The sequence below is a fragment of the Psammomys obesus genome, unplaced genomic scaffold (genome assembly GCF_907164565.1).
Source record: "Psammomys obesus unplaced genomic scaffold, mPsaObe1.curated_primary_1811, whole genome shotgun sequence".
In the NCBI taxonomy this organism is placed as follows: Eukaryota; Metazoa; Chordata; class Mammalia; order Rodentia; family Muridae; genus Psammomys; species Psammomys obesus.
Window position 1 is genome coordinate 1,531,075 of NW_026591598.1, and position 22,743 is coordinate 1,553,817.

A 22,743-nucleotide genomic window follows, 5' to 3' on the forward strand; every position below is an offset into this window, starting at 1 on the left:
GGGTGTGCGCAAGTGTGCAGTTACATTTGGAGGCCAAAAGAAGTCCCAAGAGTCTCCTGGAGCTGAAATTGCAGGTGGTTGTGTCCTCCCATCGTAGGCGCCAACAATGTTCTTAAGAGCTGAGCCATCGCTCCAGCCCTTCATCTGAAAGTTAAAATTAAATAAAAACAACCCTCAAAGACACTGACATCGCAAATATCTCATTAAACAGTGAGGGAGACCTGGACCGGCTCTTTGAGCTAAGCTGCAGCCCATGCACGGGCCATATTGTCCTGGAAACCTGTAGCCTTTTTTTTTTTTTTTTTTTTTTGGCAGGCCTTTCCCTGGCTGGCCTTGACTTTGAACTTTTAACCCTCCTGCCTCCACCTCCCAAATACTGGCATCACAGGTGTGCACCACAGTGCCTGGTTTCAGACAGTGTGGCTTATGTCTGTGGCATGGGGGCGGCGGTCACGCGTATACAGTGTGCTTTATCAAGGTGTTGTTGTCGCGCTGCTTCTATCCAGAGCGCAGCCCCACCCATGGCCTGCCTGCGGGAGCGTTAAACGTGTTATTCAGCTCTGAGCCTCAATTCCATTGTTGCAGAGTGAGGACAATACAAAGGGCAGTTACTCACAGCACTTATGTAGACATTGAAGTGATAACCACAGGTAGGCCAAGTGTGGCGGTGAAGGCCCGTGACGCTTGGAGGGTGAGGGCTGAGGCTCTTCAGGAGTTAAAGGTCATTCCTAGCTACAAAGGAACTGAAGACCACCCCGAGCAGCACAGGGCACTGTCAAAGACAAACAGATAAGCACATGAAATGCCTATTTCTGCTTCCAATACAGTAACCAGCCAACAGATGTTTTTAGTGATTTATGTATTTGTTTTTACGTGTGCGGCACACATTTTGCCTGCATATATGTCTGCCTGCCATGTGTGCCTGCACAGTGCCTATGGAGGCCAGAAGAAGGTGCCTGATCCTCTCCAACTGGAGTGCCAACAGTTGTGGGTGCTGGGAATCAAACTCAGGTCCTCTGGAAGAGTAGCTAGGGCCCTTAACTATTGACCCATCTCTCCAGCCCCAGACGTTATTTTATTTAGTTGTTTGTTTGTAGACAGTCTTCCTATGTAACTCTGTCTGGCCTGAAACTTACTATGTAGCCCAGGCTGGGCTACAAAGATCCTCCTTCTTCTACCTCCTGGGAGCTGGGCTTAAAAACATTCCATTATGCCCAGCTTATTTTTATTACTGTTATCAAGTTATTCTTATTACCGTTTATGAATGTGTGTTATTTTCCAGATACTATTTCAAAAGTGTTACACCCATCATCTCAAGTCCTCCTAACACTTCTGGCTTGTCTAAAGGGAACTTAGACCTGCCCGGTGCTATACTACCAGGAGACTTGAGTGTAATACAAACCAGCTCTTTCGGGCTCCATCACTTGCTTTCTTTGAGCTGAGTCCATCCATGCCTGAACCCCACTGTCAGCTGACTGCCTAGTATGTCCTGTGAGTTCACACAAAGCTACTATCCAGAGAAACTTCCCACCATCCCGGCACATGGCTGCCGTCAGAATAGACAACACCCTTTTTCCAAGCAGAGAAGGGTGAGGAAAGCCCTCTTTTCAGTGCCTACCCAATGGAAAGCAGCAAAATTATCCCCAAAGCCTAGGACCTCTGTGGAGAGCCGTGAGACACAGCTACAGACAAAGCCAGCCTGAGAGACAGGCCCAGAACCTCAATATTGAACTCACAGGGTGACACTGGAAGACAGCCAGGAAAGGTGTGCCTGCCTTTCATTTCCAAGTCTATAGTTTAGCTGGATAGTCCCGAACCCTCCAGGTAACCTGGAAGCCTCTGGCACCTGGATGCAAATGGCCTCTTGCTAAGGCACCACACCTGCGGCCAAGATTGACAGCTGAGTTGGATCATTAGGACTCACACTGTGGTGTGGAGAGTTGCTTGTTAAGCTGCCTTGTTATGTTTTCACCTGGGGAAGCAGTTTTTGAAAAGAAGTTAGGTGTTTCCACACCTTTTTCTTTTTGTATTGATGTGACTTGTTTTTGCTTTGCCTATAAATAATGAACCCTGGAATAGACCGGCTCTGCTTCAGTCAGACTGACAGCCCTCTCACGCCAACCCCATGTGTAGTGTGATTTGTCTTCACTCCCCACTCAGGTACTGTTCGACTCTGCCAGCGGGCTCCAGCAGGCCTCACCTCTTGAATAACCAGGCAACAGTCTCTTTCTCCTTCTGATTGAAAATTAAGTTTCTGTGACGGAGACATGGCACAGTGGCTAAAGCCATCTGCCACCAAGCCTGAAGACCTGAGTTCAGTCCCCAGAGCCTGCCTGGTAGAAGGTGAGAGCCAATCCCTGCAGTGTCTTCTGAGCTTCACAAGCATGCCGTAGTATGTGCGCGTGTGCGCACAAACACGCATACACACAGTCATTCACACACACATACACACACCACATACACACTCACACAAACTAGTTTTCCAAGCCATTCTCTTTTCCCATAAAATGCCCCCTCTAGGAAAGAACCTAAATTGGCTTGGCCTGCTGGGGACCTCGTCACTTACAGCTAGATGATACTGTGGTCACAAATGAAAGCTCTAAACAAGCTTTTTCTTTCCTTTTCTTTTTTTAACTCTGTTTTTGTTTGGGCTTCAGAGTGACGGGAAGGAGGTTACAAAGCTTGAGGCTGAGGTGAGCTGGAGCTGCCGAGCAGGGCAGGGGTGAGAACTGTTTTCCAAGGAGGCAAGATTTCACTGGACTCAGTATGGCCACTGCAGTGAGTCCCGGCTCTGAATGAGCCCGGAATATGTTTTAAGTTCATCGAGAGTGTGTGGGTTTGGTTGTGGTTGACAGTCCAAAGGCTGGTTTCACAATAGCTAATCGGCATTGCATGCTTCCTGAAACAGTGGGTGATGTGGTGTTTCATGTCAAGAAGTGCTCTCCTCGTGTACCTGAAGAATCGCTGTAGGCGAGACCCGCTGTCCAGTACTCAAAAAGAATGAGACGTTGCAGAGAAACACAGTGTTGGTGCAACCTCAAGGTGTCTCCTAGTCACCACAGCGGAGTAATAGTCATCCCCACTGGATGCTCCTCTCCTGAGAAGCAGGACCCGTTCTCTCACCCTTGACTGAGGACTGGGCCCTGAGACTCAATTCTTAAGTAAGGAAAGGAGAGGAATCTACAGAGAAGAAAAACAAAACAAAAAACCCAGAGAGCAGACATGACCTTGAAATCACTAAGTTCAACATCCCTGCCCCGGCTCAAGGCGAGGGGTGCGTCACGCCTGCAAGCTTCCTCTAAACCAATAACCACAGTCCGAGTCTGAGAAACTCCAGATAAGGCCTCAAGGCACCGGCTACGAAAATATCGAAGCCCTGTGCTTTTTAAGGGCCAAGGTTCTGAATCTGGTGGTTCACAACCCGCAGTCCCAGCACCTGGGAAGCTAAGCCGCACGGATGGCATGAGTTCGAGGTTGACCTGGTCTGCAGAGTGAGACCTTGTCTCCGAAGACGAACAAAGGAAGTGCCAGGGTAGTGCAAAAGCAACACTGAGAGGTTTATCATAGCTAGGAAGACCAAGGAGGCTTGACAGCTGAACATACTGTGCATGTAGCCTGGAAGGAATGTTGGAACAGCACACACGCGTGCGCGCGCGCACACACACACACACACACACACACACACACTGAGAGAGAGAGAGAGAGAGAGAGAGAGAGAGAGAGCAGTGAAGAAACTAGTAAAATCCAGACTAACTATAGTTTAGTTAGTGGTGTGTCAACATTATACTTATTTTTATGTGTATGTGTGAGTGCCTGTACCTATGTATGTATATCATGTTTGTGACTGGTGCCCTTGGAGGCCAGATGGGAGCATCGTATCTCCTGGAACTGGAGTTATAGGTGGTTGTAAGTTGCCATCCATTGGGTCCTAGGGACCAAACCTGCAAGAGCAACTGCCCTTTGGCCCTGGATACTGTGCATGGCTGTGTGACGTTAAGGGAAGACGGACCAAGGAACCCCCGTTCCACCATTATAACTTTTTGTTGTTGTTGCTGTTTCATGGGCCACAGGCTGGACTCTATCTAACTAGGTAGCGGAAGATGCCCTTGAATGCTTGATCCTCCTGCCTCCACTTCCTGAGACTCACAATTTCGAACATGCGTCACGGCTCCTGGTTTAGGAAGTACCAGGAATCGAACCCAGGGCTTTATGCTCGCTACATCTGCACTCTGTCAGCCGGGCCCTATCCCAGCACTGTAGCTCTTCCTTACACACTACAAAGTAAAAGGCTGAAAACACCAGTGCGGGGGTCCGGGGAGACGGCTCAGCACTGAAGAGCACTTGCTGCTCTTGCAGAGGACCCAGGTGTAACCCCCAGCACCCACAAACGTGTGTGCCACAGGGACATGCTTGCAGACGAAGCTCTCGTGCACATAAAAATAAATTAAAAAAACATTTAGTTGAACTTAGGTGATTTGCCTAGTGCTAGACTTACCCAGAACTCATATTCAACACAAGTTTGCACAGCGTGTGAAGAAGGGCAGGGGAAAGGGGCAGGCAGCAAGATGGCTTCACGGGCAGAGGACCCAGCACCACACTTGAAGGCCTGAGTTTCATTCCTGGGACCCACATAGCGAAAGGAGACACCTGAGTCCCTCAAGTTGTCCCCTGACCTCCACACATACAAAAGCACATACACCAAGTAAATATAATTTAAGAAAAACAGTAAAGGCTAGAACCGGCCCCACAAATGTGGCAAAGTACCCAGCTCATGCTGACGTGGCAGGATGCTACGTGGAGGTTTCCGCTTCTTTTAACATCTTGGTGCTGTGACGCAAACTCGGGGCAAAGTGCTCTACCCCCGTGCTCCACTCTCAGACCCTGATTTTAGATTTTTTTTTTTTAATTTTGTAATTTTTGACGCACAAAAATCTCACCTGTTAGTGGGGAACTTTCTTCTAGCTTTTTCCTCTGTCATGGGGACAAAGTCCAGGCACTCATATATCACATCTCAGCTTTTGAAATATAAACACATTATTATTCTGCAATAAACCTGCAGCTGAACATCGACACTCATCTCTCTTAGCTAACTCTAGCTTGTGCCCTATCACATGAACCCCACGTCTCCCTACCCCTTGGTTTTACTTCTATTTCCTCATTCATAAGAAAGGAAAAAAGAAAAAGGAAAGGAAGCAGGTTGTTTGCTATTCTTCGGCCAGACCTGAGTTCAATTCCCAACACCTCAAGGCTCACAGCCCAGTAACTTCAGCTCTAGCAGGGAACCCAACACCCTCTTCAGGTTGTAGGTGACATGTTCATGTCTACAGACTAACATATACATAAATAAATAAACTTAAAAAGGGAAATTAAGACATGGCCCACTGAGCCAAGGCATGACTTCTCATGCCTTGGCCTCCTAATCCTTCTGTCTCCCACTTGTTGAGTTTACCTGCATGAGCCACCATGACAGCTCTGACCAAAATGTGTTTTTTCCTCCTCAGTGGCCCTTCTTTGGCCTCAGTGAAGCACCTCAGCACTCACTGTCAATTCTCTTTTTATTTTTTTTCTTTCCTTTTTTTCAAATTTTACTGTGTGTGTGTGTGTGTGTGTGTGTGTGTGTACCTATGAGTGTATGTGTGGAACCCAGAGGTTGGCATCAGGAGTCCTGTCACTCTCTGCCTTGTTTTCTGAGACAGTGTCTCTTGCGGTACCTGCAGCTCCCACTTTTAGTTAGACTAGATCACTGTGAGGGCCCTGAGTTCTGCTGTCTCCATCCCCACCCCCGAGGTTACACGCAGGTCTTTTACATGGATATAAGAACTTAGGTCATCATGCTTGGCAGCTAGTACTAAACCCACAGAAACATCTCTCCTGACCCCTTGTTAAATTTCATTTTGTTTATTTGTTTGTTTGGACAGGGTCTCTCTACATAGTCCTGACTAACCTAGAATTCACTATGTAGATCAGGCTGGCCTCGAACTCACAGAGATCCGCCTGCCTCTGCCTCTCAAGTGCTGGTGTTCAAGTTCTTCAGCACCACACCTAATTACATAGTTAACTAAATAGTTATGGTGATTAAATTAGACTCTTGAGAGATGCCAGAACTATTTTTGAAGATTGATTAAATTATAGGAATCAAGAGGTAGAGAGCAAAGTTTGTGTCAGTCTTTTGATCTGCTCTTTGAATAACAAGAAATGAAGTTTGGTGAGCCATGGAGACAAAGTCTGGCTGAGGAACGTCAAGGAAGAGGCAGTTCCTGCCAGACAAGGAATTCTTGGGAACAAAGGCATGGGAGGAAAGGCTAAGTATGAGGCTCCACCTTAAGGCTGCCTCTCCCCTCTTCCACGAGTTCATAATACCCAGGGGCAGCAGAAAGAGGACCCCAGAGCAAAGAGGTTTAGTCCTGGGCCACGAAAAAATACCACCTCAGAGAGGTCCCGGCCTAGAAGGAACCACAGAGGCAGAATGGCAGTGAGGCTAAATTAGGAATTGAAAAGTTCACATCTCTGGGCCTAACCCCTCTCTACTCCACATTAACTACTAGCTCTCAGCCACAAACCCCTTCTCTATGCTCCCTGACAACACTGAAGCAGACCCTCAGTCAAGCCTGTCTCCATTTTGCCGGTCAAGTCCATAGTAGGCTCTGCCTTCAGTGGGCGCTGGAGCTGGTCAGGCTGAAGGAGGAAGGGAGCCTCTTCGTTCCTGCCAGCAGCAGCCCTTCATCCTGACTATGACAGCAATTCCAATTTACATTGGTACCTGTGCCAGGTTTCCCTCCCATATTGCCAAACCAGCCTTGTGAGGCCCTTGGGGCCCTGAGTCCCTGCTTCTAGGCTCCTAGCCCTGCCCTCTGCTTTTTCAGCTTCCCATTCCTTGAAGTGGCACGCCTCTTTTCCAGTTGTCCAGTGCTGTTTGGTTCATTCCTTATGTAAAATCCTCTCTCTTAGTTGGCGACAGTGGCAAACTCTTAAAACCCAGCACATGGGATCTGGATGCCAAGCTGGGGTCCAGCCTAGGTTACACAGGGAAAACCTGCCTCAACACATAAAAACAACAGTATGATTTGTTTTCTTGATGTAACTGTGACCTACTCAAGTGCCGGATCCCCTGAGACATTGGTGGGTCGTGATTAAATATGAGAAGTTCCTAGTAGAGCATCATCACCACATAAGACATAACTGTGAGAGACTGGGGTCATGAGGCTTGACACTGCCTTGACAATGTGACACACTCTAAGGACCAAAGCTGAGCTGGACCCATTACACCAGCAGAAAACTGACGTTAGGAAAAGCTGATGCATTAGGCAGACTAGGGTGAGACACCAGGGCCTTGGAGCCCAGAAGCCTAGTTGGTCCCCAGATTGCCCATGATGTGTAAGACCCCTCAGATACCACATGTCAAGCTGGAGTAGGGGCAGCCACAACCGACAGACGAGCAGCCTAATGACGACCTCGGGTCCCGAGTTGATTGTTGTTCCAAATGAAGTTAATACTGTCATTTAATCGTTGTTGTCTTGCTGTGACTTCAAATTGACAGCAGAGTTGTGAGAATAGTGCAAGGAGCTGAGCAGTGGTGGCACACACCTTTAATCCCAACCTTTAATCTCTGAGAAGCAGAGGCAGGCAGAGCTCTGAGTTCAAGGCCAGCCTGCTCTACAAACTGAGTGCAGGACAACCAAGGATTATGCAGAGAAACCCTGTCTTGAATAACAACAACAACAACAAAAAGAATAGTTCAAGGAATCCAAGCTACCCTCCCTCCCAGTTCCTCCCCTTTCACCCCCTGACCTTATGTTCCCTTTGCTTCAGCCCTATGTGTGAGCACACGTCTTCCAGAAACATGTTTTTGTTATGTTTGTCACTGGGAGGTCAGAAGACGACTTGTGGGAATGAGCTCTCTCCCTCCTGCATGTGAGCCATCAACATCAAACTCCAGTCACAGGTTTGGCAGCAAGCTCCTCTGCCTGTTGAGCCATCCTGCCAGCCCTTTTCGAGACTTAGAAGTTGTTACCATATATCTCTTTATCATTAAATAACTCAGTATGGGGCTGGAGAGATGGGTTAGCCGTTAGGAGCACACGTTGCTCCTGAGGAGGACCCGGATTCAGATCCCAGCTCCTATATGGTAGTTCACAACCATCAATAACTGCAGTTCCAGGGCACCCAGTGCCCTCTCCTGACTTCCCAGGATGCCAGGCACATACCTGGTCCACATGTATACGTTCAGGCAAAACACTCATACACATAGAATGAATAAATCTAAAAAAAAAAAAAACTTTTAATAAAAATAATATCTTAGTATGTATTTCCCCCAAAAGACAGGCTCCTATAAAACCACAATGCAATCATCAGAACTGTAAATACAAATCCTGCAGTGTGGGGCTGGTCCACCGAGTTAGTGACCAATACACAGTGAACCACAGTGACAGCAACAGGGCTGGCAGGTAGCTCGGTGGGTAAGGTGTTCGCCTAGCATGCGCCAACCTGGGCTTCCATCTTCATCACCACTTACCTCGGCAGCAGTGACGCTCGCCTGTAACCCCAGCAACTAGGAGGTGGAAGGAAGAGGAAAGAGGACTGGAAGTCCTAGATTATGTCACATAGCAAGTTGGAGGTCCGCTCGGCGACTAGAGAACCCATCTATCTTAAAGCAAACAAAACCAGGAAAATAATCAGTAATAATTCAGTAATAATCAGTAATAATTTGCTCTCTGAGGACTCTGTTTAGTCATTTTCTACCAGCCAGTCATACCAGAAAACACGGAGAAAATGGAGTCCGCAGGGAACGGCAGATGTTTTTAAGTTACATAAAACAAAAAAACAAGAACAGCTTTTTGATGAGCTGGTGGTGTGGGCTCTTAGGAGTCTGAGCACCTCCAGGACCTGACCCCAGCAGGAGCAAGCTCACTCACATCTTGGCTGTGTTATTCTGGGTCCTGACCAGGAGCTTCTGTTTTAGTTTTGCTGTGCTTGGATGTGAAATGGGCCTTGCCAGGCTATGGAGCAGAGGCATGTTCACAGGAACCAGGCCTTGACAAGCGAGCAGGCTCTCATTACAGGGTTCACGCCTTCCTATCAGCCCTTCTTGGCACTCAAGTCTCCCTCTGTAAGCCTGCCTCTCCATCTGCAAAACAAAGCCAATGATACCCACCCCTGGATATTGTGAGGAGGGAGGAGGGCAGGTGATGGTGATGGGCTTGGTGATGAGAAGAGCCCACAGCAGAGCTATCTGGATAGAACATGTGATTGACAGTACCGGTGACACAAGCAGAAAAGTGTTTGGAATCCTGGCCTGTCAAGAATGTGGGAGAACCTGTTCCCTCCACTGCTGCTTTCAGGCTCCAGCCCTCGACTTCCTCTCCTGTCACCCCTGTTGCCATCCTTTCCTCTGCCAGTTGATGAGTCTCATGTTGAGCCATGCCAGCCTTCTTGAAAGCCACTCAGTCCAGTCTCCAAGTAGGGAGTAAGCATGTCACCCAGTTCTGGTCAAATTATTGAGTAAGAGAGGGTGGCCCCAGTGCTGCCTCTCAACCCTGGCAGGCTTTCCCAGAGTCCCACCCATGGCCCTAGCCCACTAGTCCTTTCCTTGACACTCTCTGCTTACCAAGTTCAAGGGCAGACACACACCCTGAGGAGGGTTTTGGCCTGGGAGAATGCAAACCCGCTCAAGAGGACTGAGAAAAGATTTCTTGGCTGCAGAGCTCCCGGCAAGAATATGGCAAGGGGGGAGGGGCAAGTGATTCCATAGAATGAGTATAGCCCTAGGCCAAACTCTGGACATCACACTTACCCTGAAGACCCTCATAAGTACTGGGAGCCTGAGGCCTGATCCTTCTTTCGTAAGTCGTGGAACAGGGTATTAATGAGTAAAACTTCTGGCTGGAGCTAGTGACTTTTTAGAGGCCAACCCCTGGGTCTAACCCAGTGGTTCTCAACCTTCCTGATGCTGTGACTCTTTAATACAGTTCCTCATGCTGGTTTCTCTGTGTGGCCTTGACTACCCTGGAACTCACTCTGTAGATCAGGCTGGCCTTGAACTCACAACTGCCTCTGGCTCTGGGTGGGTGCCACCAACACCTGGCTCATAAAATTATTTTTGTTGCTATTTTATAACTGTAATTTTGCTTCTCTTATAAATTCTAGTGTAAATATCTGGTATGAAGGATATCTGATATTTGACCCCTGTAAGAGGGTCATTTGACCCTAAAAGTCTTGCCACCCACAGGTTAAGAATCACTGCTCTAACTAACTCCAAGGCTGGTATTCCATCTACGCTGGGCTGGGGTAAGAATCTGCTTCAAGATCATCATCTTTTGGGGTGCAGCCTGTGGCCTTGCCAAGTCACCTATGTACACTCTGGGACCCCAGATCTGGCAGGGACTGTCTGTCATCTGTCACGTTGCTGTCTGGTTATTCCAGGTTTTGGATTCCTTTGCTTATCTGCTCACATACCAAGCAGAGACCAAAGAAAAGCTGTAGGAGCTCAGAGGCGGTTAGGCAGTGACACCCTGACGAGACAGGGTCAAGCCCTCTTGTTTATCAGAAGACATCTCAGAACCAGTGAGAGGGGAGAGGACTGCCCAAGGTGACAGCCTTCCCCACATCCACCCTGCAGGCTCCCTCTCTGCCTTGACAACACCCACAGCTTTGCCAGGAAGGAGTGCATCCAGGTAACCAGATCCCAAAGTACTCACTTTAAAAGATAGGTCTCAATATGTAGCCTTGGCTGGCCTGAAACTTGCTTTGTAAATCAGACTGGTCTTGAACTTCCAGCATTCTCCTGCCTACCATGGTGTGGCTACCATTACCTTGCCTAACTCCCTTTGTTTATTTGTTTGTTGTTGTTGTGTGTGCATGTGTTTCCTTGCTTGCTTAGCTTTTTTGAGACAAGTTCTCATGTGGCCCAGGCTGGCCTTGAACTGCTGATCCTCCTGCACCACCATGTCCATCCTTAGATGTATTTATTTATTTGCTCACGTATTCATCAGTGTAGCTTCCTAAATGTCAGTCATTGCCATGGAATTTCTTTTCTTTTTATGGTGCTGGGTAAAATAAAATTTAATCATCCTGCCTTATACATTACAACCTGGAAGACGTTTTACCTCCTGCTTTTGTGTTTGGCTTTATTTATTTATTTATTTATTTATTTATTTATTTATTTATTTATTTTTTTAAGATTTGGTTTTCATTATTTAATGTGTAGGGTATCTGTGTAATACGTGTGTGTACCTGTGGAGGCTAGAAGGCGTCAGATCCCTTGGAACTAAGTTACAGATGATTGTGAGAAGCCATGTAGGTGCTGCAGATCAAACCTAAGATCTTCTGGAAGAAAGCCAGTGCTCTTAACCTCTGAGCCATCTCTCTAGGCCCCGTAGTTGCCTCTTTTACTTAAAGAAATTTCGCCTCAGCCTGAGCAAGCACTCAGTTTGTTTATACACATCTACAGTAAAAAGAATGTGTTTGCCCGGGTGCCAGGTGATATTTACCTTGGATCACCTAGGGGCATAGCTGCCTTCTTGGTTTATTTCTTCTCTCCATATCCCAGTTACAGCTTTTGAGAAAAGGACAAAGCTTTGCAGCAATGACCTTTCATTCCAAAGAAGAGTAAGACTCAGAGACGTCAGCAAGAGACAAGGAGGCCGGATAGACTCGGAGAACCGGTGGCAGCTGACTGGCCAAAGGCACCAAATGTGTCTATCACGTTTCCAGGACTGGGCGGTGACCCAGGAGAGGACGATGGGACATCGCCTAGGATCGCTCTGTTAAAGCAGCCTGCAGGCACCACAACAAACCAGGAAGCAGGTCCCCGGGGTGGAGATAGCCACTCACTCTCCACTGGACTCCTAGAATCTTCTAGTTGTTTCTTTTCTTTTTCTTTCTTTTTTTTTTTTTTTTCCTGGAGGCCCTAAAATTCCAGCTAAAAGCTTTGTATTCCCAAAGAAACTGCACCGAGAAGGGACTGGGCCAAATAAAGCTGCTAATGGCCTCTAAGCACCCAGCCTTGCGTCATTCAAGTACTTCCTTCTTGGGTCACTGCTCAGCCCACAAGATCCTTGGGACCAAAGAAGGGACGCTGTCTGTTCTTTTCTTGTTCAGATGACGGAGGTAGACGTGGACATCTGACTCTTAGGACCCTCTGCAACAACCACGCTCTTTATTCGACCCCTGAACTTTGGATTAGGACAAGCAGAGCCCAGACAGCCAGCTGTGGGTCTTAAGCAGGCAAGGGGCACGTGGCCTTGCCCAGGAGATCCACTTGAGACCCCCATCTAAAGAGAGGAAGGATCCTGTATGCCAGAGACTCACAGGAGAGGGTGGGCATTTGCAGACAGCAGGCTGTTCTGAAGGCTGCCGGTCCCCCCAGTAAGATTCTTGTGTGACCTGCCTGCCCTTGCGATCTGAGAGACGGCCTGGGCTCCGTGTATTGAATGACACTTTGCTGAGAATGGCTGGAGTGGCTGTCTGCTGCATGTAAGCAAATCAATGGCAGACGCAGTAAAGCCATCCTTCAGCTTCCCAAATTAGACCTGGCAAGTTAGAACGGGTGACAGCAGTGCCACCTTCTTATGCTGACTAGTGCTTTGTGATTCGAAAGCCTCCAACAGAGCCTGGCACAGAGGTACTGGCGGTCCCAGCCCTGTACAGCCCAAGACCCACACAAGGGCACTGGCTCCCAAGTGCTCAAAGGGATTAGCCCCACGTCCTGCAGGGAAACCCGGGTCTTCCTGGATCCATCCATCCCTGTCAGGGTGTTTTTAGGCAAGATGGTTGACCTCTCTGACACTTGCTTTCTTCTTTTCTATTTTTTCTTTCCTCCCACCTGATTGGTGATTGATTGGTTGATTGATCCTGATCCCCCTGCCTCCATCTCCCAAGTACCGTGCCTGGTTATTTTCAGTGCTGGGCATTAAACCTAGGTTTTTGCACATGCTACGCAAGCACTCTACCAACTGAGCTGTATCAGCAGTCACTACTTTCTTTCTTTCTTTCTTTCTTTCTTTCTTTCTTTCTTTCTTTCTTTCTTTCTTCCTTCCTTCCTTCCTTCCTTCCTTCCTTCCTTCCTTCCTTCCTTCCTTCCTCTCTCTCTCTTTCTTTCTTTCTTTCTTTCTTTCTTTCTTTCTTTCTTTCTTTCTTTTCTTTCTTTCTTTCTTTTTTGGAGGCAGTGAGTTGTAAATATCCCAGGCAAGGCTTGAACTCCTGATCCTACTGCCTCTGCTTTCTGAATATTGACTTTATGGAAGTGCAATATGATGTCTGGCTTTACTTCCTCGTTTCTTTGGACTGAAAGGCAGGGTGGAGTGGACTCTGAAGTCAGCTCCCGGCTCTACCACCTTGACTGATGGACTTGGGAAATGACATCACTCCTGAAAGCCTCAGTGTCTCACAAGTGAAGTGGAGCCAGTAAAGCCTGCTTTAAGTGGCTGCTATAGGGCAGAGTGCTTAGCACAATATCGGCCCGTAGTAAAAGTGCTCAGTGGGTGGTAACCAGAATAATAATTTACAGTGTAAAGTAGCTAGCATGAGGCCAGACACATAATTATTAATAAAAAAAAAAAAAGGGTACGTATTATAAATTGGTGAACAAGTGTTAGTGTAGAGGGTTTGGCTGGTCAGGGCTCAGCAGGACTATCTGTGAAACAAAGGAGTCTTAGCCGTTGCAAGCTTTGAATGGCTCAATAACCAGGGCACAGAGAACGTGATCTCAGGCTGTACTGTCTCCAGAAGACTGGAAGTGGGAGCAGTCCCCCTCATTCCTAATCAGACAACACCTAGAGAGAGAATAGGGAAGGCACAGGGCCTGAAAAGAGGGCGTTCTTTCTCTCTCTCCCTCTCCTTCTCTCTCTCTTGACAGAGTCTCTGTATATAGCTGTGTAGCCCTGTCCTGGAGTTCACTATGTAACCAGGCTAGCCTCAGACTCACAGGCTTACTGCCTCTGCCTCCTGGTGCTGGGATAAAAGGCCACATGCCATTACCACTGGCTCAAACCCTCCTAATATTTCAACAAAAAATAAAATGTCATTCTTGGTAAGTGTGTTTATTTGAACAAAATGATATGTAGGCAATCCTCTCTCTCTCTGTCTTATGGGTCGTGCGTTTCTTGGTGTAAGATGAAGCCGTAGAGATGGAAACGGAGCCAAACTGACAGTCCGTCCTGTTCTTAAACAGGATGGGACGGCAGAACCTGAGGCCAAGTAAATGGTTCTTCAAAAAGTATGCATTTCCTTTTTGTCTGGGCGGTAGTTCGGTTGGTAGAGTGCTCGCTTGCCTTGTATGCACAAATCTCTGGGTTCAGTCCCCAGCACTGCATAAAACAGGTGTGGTGTTGTGTGCCTGTAATTCTAGCCTTCTTGAGGTGGAGGCAAGAGGATCAGAGGTTCAAGGTCATCCTCCACTACATTAGCAAGCTTGAGGCCAGCCTGGGATAAATGAGATTCTTGTTTCAATGTTAAAAATATGTACTTTTTAGGCAGTCGTGGTGGCCCACACCTTTAGGCCCAGCACTCAGGGAGGCAGAGGCAGGCAGGCTCCTGTGAGTGTGAGGTCAGCCTGGTCTACAAAGTGAGTCTAGGACACCAAGGCTACACAGAGAAACCCTGTCTAGAAACTACCCCCCCCCCAAAAAAAAAATAACAGGAAAAAAAAAAAAAGAAAAAGAAGCACTTAAAAAAAAACCTTATTGAGCCATAGAGAGTAGCAGGCTGGATGGCAATTTGAGTACTGCCATCCAGTAAGTGATTTTTCTTTTCCTTTTTTAAAGATGGAGTCTCACTCCGTAGCCTTGGCTGGCCTGGATCTTGCTCAATAGATCAGCCTGTTTCTTATAGCACCCAGGACAGAACCATCAGCCCGGGGGAGTCACAGCCCCCAGTGAGCTGGGCACTCCCAAACCCCAAATCTCAGACTTGCCCACAGGTCTGGTGGGGGCATTTTCTCAACTAAAGTTCCCTCCTCCCAAGTGACTCTAGCTTGTGTCAAGTTGACATAAAGCTATCCAGCGCTGGTGGGGCCGTGTTCCTGGCGATGGTTCTATAGGCTCTATAGCTTCTAGGAGATGATTCAAAACCTAGAAAATCTATCATTCGAATGCATAAAGTTTATTCCATAGGGAGTATAGTGCCATAAGAAACCTAATTGACCTCCCTCCCTAAACCTAGAACTCTTTTTTTTTTCCTGTGAAACACTCAAAGTTTAGTTAGTAGAAAATAACTTTCACCATGGAATTGTACATTTTCTTCCCACATGCCTTGCTTTGAAACAGAAATTACTGTGATCGACTTCTCCGCAAGAAAAAAGAAAGGACAAAATATTAATTGGAAGATCTGAAAAAAAAAGAAAAAAAAACCAAAACCCACTCAAACACCAAAGTCACTTTCTTAGAAGCCTCTGCTCCACAGCCCACAAAAAAAGGAGTCAAAACTGTTGAGTAACTAAGATCCCTGGTGGTACATTTCCAAAGCCATGGAGAAGTGGGGGAAATTAGATGAAATTAGATGCCGATGTCAGCCTCGACATTCAGTGTTTTGGTTTTTATTGTTGTCTTGCCTGTGGCAAGACACATGCCTGGGCGTTAAATGATCTAATCAACGTAGTAGAGAGCATTTCCATATCCTTAAACGTGTTTGTTTGATGTGTGTGCATGAGGGCCAGGGCATGTGTGGAGGTCAGAGGACAACCTTCGGGTACTGGTGTTGGTCCTTTCTCCCTGAGACCTTCTGGGGATGTTCCACCTCCCATCCACCCCCCCACCAGTAAGGGGTGTCTTGGGATTACAGACACTTGAGCTACTGTCTTAGTCAGGGGTAGGAATGCTTCAGTGAAACACCATGACCAAAGCAACTTGGGGAGAAAAGGGTTTATTAGGCTTAAACTTAACTCATCACTGTTCATCACTGCAGGAGGTCCGGACAGGAACTCAATCAAGCCAAGAACCTGGAGGCAGGAGCTGATGCAGAGGCCATGGAGGGGTGCTGCTTATTGGTTTGCACATTATGGCTTGCTCAGTCTGCTTTCTTAATAGAACCCAGGGCCAGGACCCTAGGGATGGAGCCGCCTACAATGGGCTGGGCCCTCCTACATCAATCACTACTTTAAAAGTGCTCTATAGGCTTGCCTACAACCAGACCTTAGGGAGGCATTTTCTTAATTGAAGTTTCCTCCTCTCAAATGGCTTTAGCTTGTGTCAAGTTGACATAAAACTATTCAGCACAACTACACTGTCAGCTTGTGTGTGGGCTCTGGGGATTGAATTCCCCTCTTTAGACTTGTGAGGAAATTGCTGTACTTACTGAGCCATCCCCCAGCCCCTTATACATGCTTGCTTCCTTTTTTTCCTTTTTTCCTTCCTTCCCTCCTTCTATCCTTCCTTGCTTGCTTGCTTCCTTGCTTGCTTGCTTCCTTGCTTGCTTGCTTCCTTCCTTCCTTCCTTCCTTCCTTCCTTCCTCCATTCCTTCTTTTTTTCTCCCAGCCCCTAATACAAGCTTGCTTCCTTTCTTCCTTCCTTCTTCCCTCCCTTCCTTTTTTCCTTTCTTTTTTTCCTTCTTCCTTTATTGCTTTGAGACTGGGAGCACTGTGATTCTGCACATGTACCACCACACCTAACTAAAAAAAATTTATCAATACATAATTGTACATATTTATGAGGTATCATATGTCATATGATATTCCAATGCCACATATATTATAAATTGGCTTAATGAATCGAAAAAATTAGTTGACGTCTCTATCTCTTTGCCATCTAAGTTCCTATGTTCTAGCTACTCACAAAAGATGTCAGTTAGCTGGGTGTAGTGGCACTCTGGAGGCAGAGGCACAGAGACCAGCTTGCTCTACACAGTGAGTTCTAGGCTGGCCAGGGCTACGACAACAAAAAAGTAATATGTCACTGTGAGATATGGTCCACATATGTGCCATAGAATAGTGGAATGTGTGACTTCCAACTAACTGCATTTTGGTACCAATCTAATATTCATCTGTCTTCACTTCGTGAAGTGCCCTTCTCAACCTTGAGTGCTCATTATTCTGCACTCAGATCATTTCTATCTATCTATCTATCTATCTATCTATCTATCTATCTATCTATCTCTATTTGTATGTATGTGTGTGTGCAAATCTGAAATATGTGTGTGTACATGCAGCTGTGGGCACACATCCAGAGGCCAGAGGAAGACATTGCACGGTGTCTTGGGCTCTCTCGGAATTACTCCCTTGAGACAGGTCTCTCACTGAACCTGAAAGGAGGCTGTCAATTAGCAAGCCCCAGGGGGTCCTCCTCTCTCCACCCCCCAGTAAAACACACACACATATATATATACAGCTCTGAGTTACAGGTGTGTGCCACACTCTGCTTTTTACATGGATTTTGTGGATTTGAACCCACGTCCTCATGACTACACAGAAAGCATTCTTACTGAGTGAGCCATCTCCCCAGGCCCAGATTACCTTTTTAAACGTATGAAATAGAACATGTGATGTGTGTCTTTCTGTGTCTGATTGATGTCACATAATGTCCTCAGGTTATGACCACTGTGTGGCCTTTTATGATTGAATACTATTGTGTGTGCGTGTGTGTGCATACTTCCCTTATCCGCTTGTGTGATACTGAATATCTAGTCGTAGCCATGCCTAGCCACGGTGAGTAGTTGCAGCAAACATGGGCACACACATGTCCCTTTATACAATGGCTTCATTTCCTTTGGATATGCTCCTGGAAGCGTGACAGCTGGGCAAAGTGGTACTTCTACTTCCAGTGTCTTGAAGAACCTCTATACTGTACTCCTAAGTGACTGTATTAGTTTACATTTCTACCAGTTGTTTTGTTTACAAGCCAACCCAGGGTCTTCCCTATAATTCTGCTGTCTGGGGCATGCTGAAGGCTCCGCACAACATTCTACACAACCATCAGGCTGAAACCTTGCTGTTCAGGGTCGGAAGGTCTAGGGGTGAGGAGTTGTCTGCTAGAGTCATTTGAGATTATAGGTAGGAGCCATCACCCTCAAACTCCCTGATTTCAAAAAGTATTTTCTCCAGGCACAGTGATGCACCGCTTTAATCCCAGCACTTAGAGGCAGAGATAGGCTGATCTCTGTGAATTTGAAATCAGCCTGGTCTACACAGTGAGTTTCATCCCAGCCAGAGCTAGAGAGAGAGAGACCCTGTCTCAAAAAAAAAATTATCTCATGTTTATATCCCTTTAAAATGTCATGTCATTTTGCATGTCTGTGTGCTATATCCAAAATCATGTCAAATCTCTTTTGATGTGATCTGTTTTTCCCCCGTGACAACACCAGAGTCTGATTCCTGGATGTCATCAGCCGTGGTCTTCCATTTTCAGCGCTGTATAACATTCCATTGTTGGGGGCATGGCACTGTCTGCTGTAGACAGTGCTGCAGAAAGTACTGCTACCACCACTTCTGCAGTCCTTCCCAGAGACATGGTTTTTATAAAGTATTTATACTTTATAAAGTTTTTATAAAGTATAGCCCAGAGAGGAGTATGTATGTAGCCCAGTGGGCAGTGAGCATCTAGCCCAGAAGAGAGTTGAGAATATAGCCCAGTGGGGAGTGGCCTCACCATCAGGCCACTGTTAATCAGCTTGACTCTGAAGACCAGATTATTCTATGTGGCAACACTAAACAGGCCTTGTCCTGCAAACCCATCAGGTGGTGGGAATGACAGGCAAGGCATCTGTTCACTATAGACCACAATACAAAGGCAGAGACAGAAAGACAGCCCAGCTTTAGGCACAGAGTGGAGAAGAAAGGGCCCTGGTCAATCTTCCAGTTTGGTCTTAAACTCAACAACCAGGTAAACAGACACTGGGGCTGTGCACAGCCTCCCTGCTGTAATTCCTCCATGAAGTCACAGACTGCTGCCACCTTCAGTCTCATTTACAGCCCAGGAAAACTGTGGCTTGTATTAGCTATTTTCCTGTTGCTGTGATAAAACACCATGACCAAGGCAACTTACAGAAGAAACAGTTTATTTGGGGCTTATGGTTTCGGAGGACTAGAGTCCATGATGGAAGAACAGAGGTAGCGGGCAGAGATGGCAGGCAGCTGGAGGCTGCAACAGCAGTTGAGAACTCACATATACAATCAAAAATGGAAATCGGAGTTACCTGACTCAAAACAGCAGGAAACTTGAAAGCTTGCCCCCGTGAAATGCCTCTGCCAGGAAGGCCACACCTCCCAATCCTCCACAAACAGTTCCATCAACCGTGAACCAAGAATTCAAATGTCACTGGGCATTGCATCCAAACCACTACAGAGAGGTTACACACTTTGTTAACCCCTAGAGTCTGGATTCCAGTTTAGTTTCTGAGACTGCAAAGTTAGCCATGCTCCTGCCTCAAACCATGAGGTCGCACATTAGAATTAGGTTTCTGAATCTTGACAAAGGAAAAAAAAATTTAAGACATGATCTTACTATGTAGCTGAGGCCAGCCTGGAATGCGTATGTAATTCAGGCTGATCTTAAACTTGCAAGCTTCCTGCTTCCATTTTCAAGTGCTGATATTACAGGTAGGTAGGACCTAGCGCAGCCATTTCTTTTACATTCATCCATGGACGAGGCTATGCAGCCTCTTCTGTATCTTGGTTTCTTTCTCGGTAAAATGATTCTGTATTTAACACTTAATTTATGGGGGCATCAGACAAAACTCTAGAGAGTGGGGATATAAAGCAAAGAAAGAAGTCCCTTCACACCCCCCTATCCTCAGAGAGCTGCCACACTTTGTGGTTGAGGAGGGGAGCTGAACAGCAATGCTAACTCTAGGAGGCAGAAACATTTCCAGTGCTTTGAGGAATAACTAGGGAAGGGACTAGTGGGTGGCACTGGAGCTGAAATTTGAAGGATAAAATTATACAACCGTCTTGGCAGACAGCATTCCGAATGGAAGGGAGCAGTCACAGGAATTCTTAGGCTGGGGCTGTAGAGATGGCTCAGTGGTTAAGAGCACTGCTGCTCTTCCAGTCGACCTGGGTTCGATTCCTATCACCCCCGTGGTGGGGCAGAACCATCTGTCACTCTAGCTCTGGAGAATCTGGTGCCCTCTTCTGGGATCCTAGGGCACATGGTACACAGACACAGAGGTACACAAAACACCCACACCCATGAAACAAATAAACACATAGTTTAGAAAAAGAATTCTGAGGGTAACGGATACTTGGAGAATTTGAGGATTGGAAGGAAAAGTGGTTGGAGCAGGATGGGGTTGCCTGAGGGCTAAAGCTGGTCTGGAGAACATTTTGAGACCTGTGAGGGTAAAGATGCTACTGGCCACACAGTGGAAAAGGCAAAGGGCTGCTGGGTGTGTGTCTCAGCAGGGAGGTCCAAGCTGGAGACGGAAATGCAGACTTGAGTGGATAGATGGGTTTCCAGGAGGAAATCGTGAGAACAGCTACGTTGTATGGGGCTGACAAGATTCAAATGGAAACAGCCAAGTGCTTAAGTGGTGCCTCACGCAGTAGGCACTCAATAGAGGCTGGCTGTCACCAGTGTCACAGTGTCTCTTATACTCACCTCTACCCCACCCCCGGCTCCTCGCCACAGCCACCCTCATGCCATCCTCCACCTCAGAAGAGTGATTTAGCTGTCCCCCTGCTCACAGCTGCAATGGCTCCTGCCGGCAGGATAGAGTTCAGACTTCACAGACCGCTCTGAAGGCCCTACTCGATGCGGTCACTGCCACCCTTGCCAGCCCCCACTTCTGCTACCCCTACCTCCCACCTCATAGGAAACCCTTTGTTCCTTGTCTTTGAACATGTGGCAGCCTCTGCCTTGACTTGCCCAACAGCAATCCCCTGTGATTCTCACAAGCCCTGTGAAGCCTCCCTTCCCCCGACCAGGCTGCCCCCTGCAGATCTTCTCCCAATGCTCCAAATCTGCTCCCAGCCTCTCCAATGTCTCGGTGGGCAGTGCTCTTCCCACCTATGTTTCTGCAACACCTAACACTCACTTTGTGTCACAGGCAAGGCTGTGCCACAACAGCCTTCACCGTTAGCGTGTCTCAGTTCACGGGGGCCAGCATGGGTAAAGGGTCTTGCTCGGGCCACAGCTGACAAACACTGCAGCCAGGAGCAGACTCCGGGCTTGTCTGATTCAGAGTCCAGGTACACACACACACACACACACACACACACACACACACACACGCACGCACGCACGCACATATGCACACTCTCACACACAACACACAACCAACGTCAAGACATTTGGGGGTAGAGTAATCTTGGTCTTTCTAATTGTTCCCTGTTTGGGAAAGGATCCAGACTGGGCGTTAAATTTTGCCCTCAGAATAGCTATTCATTGGCTTGTTTAATAATTCATTCACCCATTTATTCTCTCATTCATTCACTCCCCCATTCTTCTATTCACCCGCTCACTCACACTTAGTAACTGTCCTTACAGTTTTGCCCGGAGAATGCAGCCCTACCTCCTACCTGACTTGAAAACCCACAAAAAGAGCCCACCTGACCGGGGGATGGGGTGGCTCAGGCTGGGAGCAGGACCCAAAGGGCATACAGTTGCCCTTGGTGGGTGAAAAGTGTTCACTAAGTGGCTTTGGGAGCAGCGTATTCTCACCCGAGTATCCGTATACACCAAGACACAGCTTGAAACAGATACAGATAAGAGGCAGCCTGGGATGAAGGAAGAGTGAAGATACTGCCCAAGAAGTTTGGGGACACAGGCGGACGCCAAGGTCAAGATTAATTTGAGAGTTGGGTAGGATGCGAGCTTAAGGTTTGGGTTGAAGATAGGGTTAGATCTTGAAATACAATCCTCTCTCTTTTTTTCCTTTGAAAAATAATCCGTCTGTGTATATTTGTTGGTGTTTTACTTGTTTGTTGAGATAAGTTAGTGCTGTGTACGTGAGGCTGGCTTCAAACTCATGACAGCCCTACCACCTCAGCTTCCCAAGGGCTCAGCTTATAGAAGTGTGCCACAGCGAAGGGGCCCAGATTCATACATTCTCCCTCTCTCCCTCCTCTCCATTCCGCTCTCCCTCCCAATCCCTTCTCTCTCATTCTTCTTGTGGGTGATGGTGGTCTTTTGGGACAGTTTGTATCTCCCAAGCTGGACTCTTTCCTCTATATCCCGGGCGTTAGGCATGTGTGAGACAGGCAAGGGCTTGGCTTATAAGAAGCCAGCCCAGAACCTAAGGATTAGAGGTGGTCTGCTTAGTGCAATGAATTTGGGATGCTCCAAGGAGCAGGTTGAAAACCTGTTGACTGAGACATTTTGGCTGTGTGATCATGGGCAATCCTTTTTGACCCTTCCGGGCCTCCTGAGGCCCACCAGTTAAAGTGCTGCCAGTTTGAGGTGCTGCGGTACCCTCTCTGGCGGAGTCAACATCCTTTTCTGCTCAGAGACTTCCCCACACTCTGCTGTCCCTTGGCCACCACCAAGCACACAGTAGGTGTTCCAGGCTGGCTCGATCTCTCTTTCTGCTTCTATTTCCCCACAAAGCCGGCTGCAGGAGTAGTTCCTTCCCCCATTGGGACCACCCAGATGTGCTGACTCACCTCTCTGGAGGACCAGGCTGCGACACTTCCCAGCCCCCGCTGTCCCTGCCCATCCCGGGCTAGCGCTGCGCAGCCAGGGTCCTGCACTGCCCCCGGGCGCGGAGCCGCGCAATTACCCTAATTACAGCCTGGCCTCGGCGGCGGTGGCGAGCGCGGCCACGCCGGCCTGAGAACGCCCCCGGCCCGGGGCCGGAGCGTGGGAACCTCCGTGCCCTCCG

The 22,743-nt window shown here is 47.6% G+C and overlaps 1 long non-coding RNA gene across 2 annotated transcripts; it reads right to left on the minus strand.

Annotated features, from left to right (window-relative positions):
- Positions 1 to 22,743, minus strand: LOC129679850 (uncharacterized). Of its 2 annotated transcripts, none has more exons than XR_008720591.1 (3): positions 22,526 to 22,743; positions 617 to 772; positions 1 to 144 (listed from the first exon to the last, which is right to left on the minus strand). It is a non-coding gene; the product is annotated as an uncharacterized LOC129679850 (long non-coding RNA). The 2 variants fall into 2 exon arrangements; XR_008720592.1 differs by lacking the exon at positions 22,526 to 22,743 and adding an exon at positions 8,513 to 8,634.